The sequence below is a fragment of the Corvus moneduloides genome, chromosome 1, assembly GCF_009650955.1.
Source record: "Corvus moneduloides isolate bCorMon1 chromosome 1, bCorMon1.pri, whole genome shotgun sequence".
In the NCBI taxonomy this organism is placed as follows: Eukaryota; Metazoa; Chordata; class Aves; order Passeriformes; family Corvidae; genus Corvus; species Corvus moneduloides.
Window position 1 is genome coordinate 22422780 of NC_045476.1, and position 6000 is coordinate 22428779.

Below are 6000 nucleotides of genomic sequence, written 5' to 3' on the forward strand. Positions count from 1 at the left end.
ATATAAATTCTTCACATATTTAATAGAAAATACAGCAAAAGAGAATAACAGGATGAGTTAATTTGAATTCTTGTGTGTTATAGATCTGTAAGTATTGATTAAATATTCTAATACATACACAAAATATTGTAGCCTTCCAAAATAAAATCTATGCTCCAAGAAAAGTACGTGTGTTGCCACCTTAATTCTTCAGAGATACACTTATTTATCTAACCCCTGATCCACACATAAATAAAATCAATCATCAAACCATTCTCTGGTTCATTTGCAAAACTAGCACTGTCAAGCAGCTAGAAGCCCTTGAAATTAGTTGGATCTTACCAATATCAAATTATAATACTGAATCAAGTCAAGTAAACAGAAAGTCAAAGAACCCAAAAAGCCTAACAGCAGTTCAGTTGAATATTGGGAACATGGCACCAAGTTATTCCTTTCCTGACAATCATGTGAGCAGACAGTGACAGTTCTGAAAAGTCCTGGAAAAAATCAACAATAGAAAAATACGATCCTGAAACTATTTCATATATGGAGGTGTTACTCTTAAGGGCTCAAAGAGATAATGTTCTTTGTAGGTCCAGGCTGCTATAATCTGTTAATTCTCTAAGAAATCACAATTTTCCTTCAAGATCTTTTGTTGTGTCTCCACAAATAGCTTTAGGAGATACTACAGGTAGTAAACAACAAAAATGATGTATTTTATACTCCACAGTGTCTGTTGTGGGAACACATTAGGATGTTTCTATACTATTGGAGCCTCCCCTGCTTCATCAGACTGGAGCATATTTTAGGTTCTCTGCAGAGTGCTCCAGTCATATACTGACTCCCTTTTAGGGTAAAGTTAACAAACACTAGTGCCTTCTCCAAACATTTCTTTCCATGGAAAGGAACTATAATTTTGCAGATTAGATGGAATCACAGAATTGATTGGGTTGGAAGGCACCACTGAGGGTCATCTGGTCCAACATCCCTGGTCCATCTTTAGCAAAGTGGAAAACGTGAGTTTGTAGGCAGCCTGAATGCTTGCAAGGCTTCTGCCTCTGCTTCTGAGCACAGCTAGGACCTTTATTAGAGATAACATGCATGTTTTGAAGGGAGAAATCTGTTATTAAATACCCACACACTGACAAACAATGCTAAAGAAGCCGTCGCACTACTGATGGCACTAGTTAACTTCTCACACCATAGATTTATTTTAAGAATAATACCAAATTGAGAAATTTATAGAAAGTCTGCTACATTATCTGGACATCCATGTTCCTGAACAACGCTGTCAGACCCAGATCACATGAGAGGCACAGGGCATGGCACTGGACTCACAGATCACCTCTCCCTTACCCATGGTGGAACACACAACCAGAATTCACCACTACCGCTTGTAGCAGACAACTGCTTAAATGCTTTAGAGGTGAAAAGTAATAGTGAATAATCATTGCAAACTGAACCAAAGCTTGACTATTTAGACTTTCATTTTCAAGATCTTTCTTAAGGAAAGCACATGGCTTTGTTAGCCAGCAGAAATGCACATGAAAGTTGTCCAGATGTCTAGTTATATTAAATTTGAGGGACAAGCGTATCCCAGCCCATTCCCACCCCAAGCCTTGCTGTTTAAATTTCGATGGAAGAAGAAGTATCAAAACAGACAGGCAGAAAGAAAAGAATTTTCTTGGTTTTTTCCTCCAATATCACTCAAGGGAGAACTACAAACTTAGGATTCATTGTAAGTCTTTACTACCTTGTATTCCCACTACAGCTACAGTCATCTGCCTCTGGGTAGAAAGCTGTCTTTTTTAGGGACATACAGTTGTTTCAGACTTCAGCTGTTCAGCTGTGTTCTTCGGCTACAATCATCATAGCTAAGAATCTCCAAAAATAGCATTTTTTGGACAGTCCTAAATACTGTACCTGTTTACTAAGTGTCAGAGGTCACCATGAATACTCCAGACTACCACTTCGCTGTCTACACTGAGTCTCAAAAAATAGTGAGGTTCAAGAGCTCTTTTCTGATATGCACAGTCTTCTGTGGTATTAGAACTCACTTTATCCCCTGAAGGGGCCCTGAAAAATTGATTAAAAATTGTTAGAATGTCCACCAAGAACCAGTTTTATTTTTAACACTGTATTTGTGCCAGGAAACTCATGTGAAAAGTATGACAAGGACATTAATAATAGACAAGGAGAATGCTGTATGACCTGTTTGTGATTAAAGCCTCTCAGATATCGAATACTTGGACAAAACTATAAAGTAATATACAAATCAGTATTTAGTCAAGACTCTGCAGTCAGCATCATCATCTTAACACATTCTTTCCCTTCTGGTAAGAAATATTAATGAATTTTGATAAACAATATGTTTTTGCCATTTAATGTTATTCTGGGAGACAACGAGTAAAAAGAGAATCAAATAGTTAATAACCGATCATTTATCTCAAAGTCATTATTACCTCTCAGTAAATGTCTTAGCCTCAGCAGACTGACTTATGAAAACCTATGAAGAAAACAATAACCAAGAAGACAAATAACCAACAGAACCTTAAAATGAGTGGTCTCCAAGAAAATCAGGGCTCTGCTTATGTAAAAGATTCCTGAGATGGAGTGGAGTGGGAGAAGCTAATTTAGAATTAGAAGAAAAAGAACATTTCTAGACCTCAAGGAGGAATGTTTACCTTATTAGGTTTTGAAATGATCAGACGGTACAGGCAAATATTATTAATCAGAGAATTAAATATGACTTTTTCTGATAAAATCTGTTTAAAGATAACCATGGAAATATGTTCAGTAATGTAAGCAATCCATCATCACTATTTTATCTGTTATGATCTTGCTTCTACAGACAGCACATTTTTTAACTTAACTGAAACAAATTAAAACGGCTTCATATTACATTCTGACTAACTGAATGCCCCTTCCTGTGTTAATTAGATATATTCACTTCATGCTCCTTTACTCAACAGCTGATGTTTACAGCCCTGAAGCATATCATGTGTCGGTGTAGGTGCAGCAATTTATTCTCTACTCATAATCTGCAATGTCATTGGGGCGAAAAAGGTGCCATAAACATCAAATTACTATGCATATTTTTCATTTGGATAAGTTAGTGTCTCTGGACTTCATAAAATTCTTCTCTATGTATGCTGAAACCTCCCCACCAACACCTGCATCCCAGAGACACCTCTCTGCTCGAAGTGGGGCCAGACATGTCCCTCTCCTGTGGCATTATCTGGAGACTTCCCACTGGAGACAATACATGTAACAACATATATAGAAAAGGACAATGAAAACCAGCATAAAATATGAATATGTAGAGGAATCAGAGGGAACTAATTTTCCTTTTAAATTGTGGAATAAAGTAACTCCTAAAAGGAAATAAAAAAACAGAGTGTTTTCAAGATCCTTCCATAAGAAGGATCAGCTACTAAGGATGTGAAAACGTGGTCGGGACACTTGGCTGGTGGATGTTTTAACAGGAAATGCTAATCTGGTGTTGTATCACCTTTGTAGAGGTAGTACAACCTACATTTCCACTGGACATTCCTTTTCAAAATATTCTGGGATTGCTCAAAAATCCAGAGAGGAAAGGGTTTCCAAGGTAGTGCCTCACTGACAGCTGTCCAAAAAATTAGTCCTAGTACACTAATTGATTACATATGTTTTGCAGTCTAGTTGTACAAACCATTTCAATTAAAAATATTTAAGTTCTGATTTTATAGAGTATTTATTCTGAAAGAATAGAATGAGAAGGAAGATTAGCTTATTATCTGAAGCACTGATGAACTTTTCTCTGGTCATACCATATCCGGTTTCTGCTGATGCTTTAGCACAGACATTGACAAACAGGAGAACAATCAGAAAAGAGTTGCAAAAACTAGTCTAGATTTGGGAAAACACTTTTAGATTGAAACAATTTTTAAAAAGTCAATTTAATGTGATTTAAGGAGGTTTAAAATCAAGAGTAAGATATCTAATATGATGTTCGACAGCAGAAAGCTTTCTGTGCTAGTCAAATTCCTCCCCCCCACCAAAAAAAGATCAACTGAGAAGACAAGCACGTCAGCATTTCCTCAGTCATTTCTATGAACTAAGATCATTAAAAAGAGGAAAGGGGTAGGGAAGAGAATGCAGTATGAGTTTGAATAAAAGGGGATAGATGAGAGATGGATTATTGGTTTTCATATGCTAATATAGAATGATTAATATCTATCAATATGATACTAAACTTCGGCCTGTCATATTATAATAATTATAGTATTTGACCCAAGAGAGAATAAAATTTTTTATCATCTCCAGTACTTGTAAGTCTTCATCCTTTCTTAAACTTCAGTTAAATCACTAATTTGACCTACTTTCTCTTAATATAGTTGGACAGGATATGCCACATAACATGGGACATGGGAATTTTTATCCCACCTTCTCTGTGACCTTCCACAGCTTCTTTTTCCAGTAAGCTTTTCTTTCTCCTGCTCATTCAAAAACTGTCTGTACTTTTTCCACCTTCTGGGTTTCTTCAGCCCAGTATGGGGCCTGAAGCTCGTTCCAGCTCTGTTGCTGGGGAGAGCTGTAACTAAGGAGCATCAAAGACACTCAGTACTGTAGAAAAGGAGGGTAGCAGGCACTGTCTTCAAGAGTTTTGAGAGTGAAGTCCAGCGAGTCAAACATTGCTGGTCATCACCTGCTTTTCATGTTGTTTCATGGAAACTTTAATAAACTTGGTGGAAACACTCTGGAAAGCAGGACAACTTTAAAAGATTTTAAGGTTGTGGAAACTGGAGGAGCATAGGAGGGAAAAGCCACTCAATATTTGTTCAGGTCTCCATCTCCTTCCCAGGTATCTGCTACATTTCCTCATGATAAAGAGGATGCTTGGGAGCAATTTTTGTTCTAATTCCATTCAGCCCAAATCAGGTAGGGTGAAGAAAAATACAAGATAAAGACAGAGAGATTAAAATAAAATGCACAGATATTTCTCAATGGCCTCACACATTTCTCATCTGTTTCTTTGACTATCTTTTCTCTTGCTTCCTTAATGCTAAATAAGTCCCATACCAGCTAATCTACTCCCTTTCTGATTTCTGAATGCTTTCATGAGCACTCACTTCAGAGAATTGTGCAGCCCGTGGCTGGAGTGAACCAGTTATCACTGTCTTCTGAGGGACGGATACAGGGTTCCTGCAGCCGCCGTGCCAAGCCCACACCATGCCACATCCATTATTTTCATTTGAAAAGAAAGGGAACAGAGATTCAGTACCTGCACTCCACAGAGTTGGCCATATTTTCTTTTTGTTGGATACATTCTTTTCCCTTTTGGTTCTCATTAATGATCAAGACAAATTCATGCAAAATGACAGCACACACTTGAGAATCTACAGCACTGTTTGTCATGAGGCAAAGGAGTATTTTTGTGCTCCTGTAGTTATGTAGCTATATCATGGAGAAAATACAACTTGTTCCCAATCAGTTCCTCGTCTGTTCCTAATTAGAAAAGCATGCCTTTATGCAGTTCCAAACGTCATACTTGAATGAATTGAATATGTAAAAGTCATGATAGAAAAGTTGGTTCTCAGAAATAACATTCTAGATGGTGCTGTGCTCACCACTATATGAAGTTCCTCTTTCACAAGACACTAACTCAACATTTAGGATTATTATGATGCTACAATGCTATTTCATCAAGTTAAATTTACATGTAAGCAATGAAACAATTAATCACAAGCTTATACCTTATTATAGAAATGGTTCTGCCCTTAAAGACGTTTCGGTAATTTATTTTGTAATACCTATTTTCAAAAGGCACAGTGGTTTCAGAAACCATTACCCTATACCCTTGTCAAACTTAAGATGCTATCAATGGCCCAGGGACTGGCTCTTGAAAGAATTTTTTTCCTTATAGCTTCTTGGAATGAAAAACAAACAAAAAATATACAAATAAAAAAAGATTTTTTCACCTATCTACTTCCAAATTTTGTCATAACTCTGGCAACACTTAGGGAATCAAGCATGAATTAC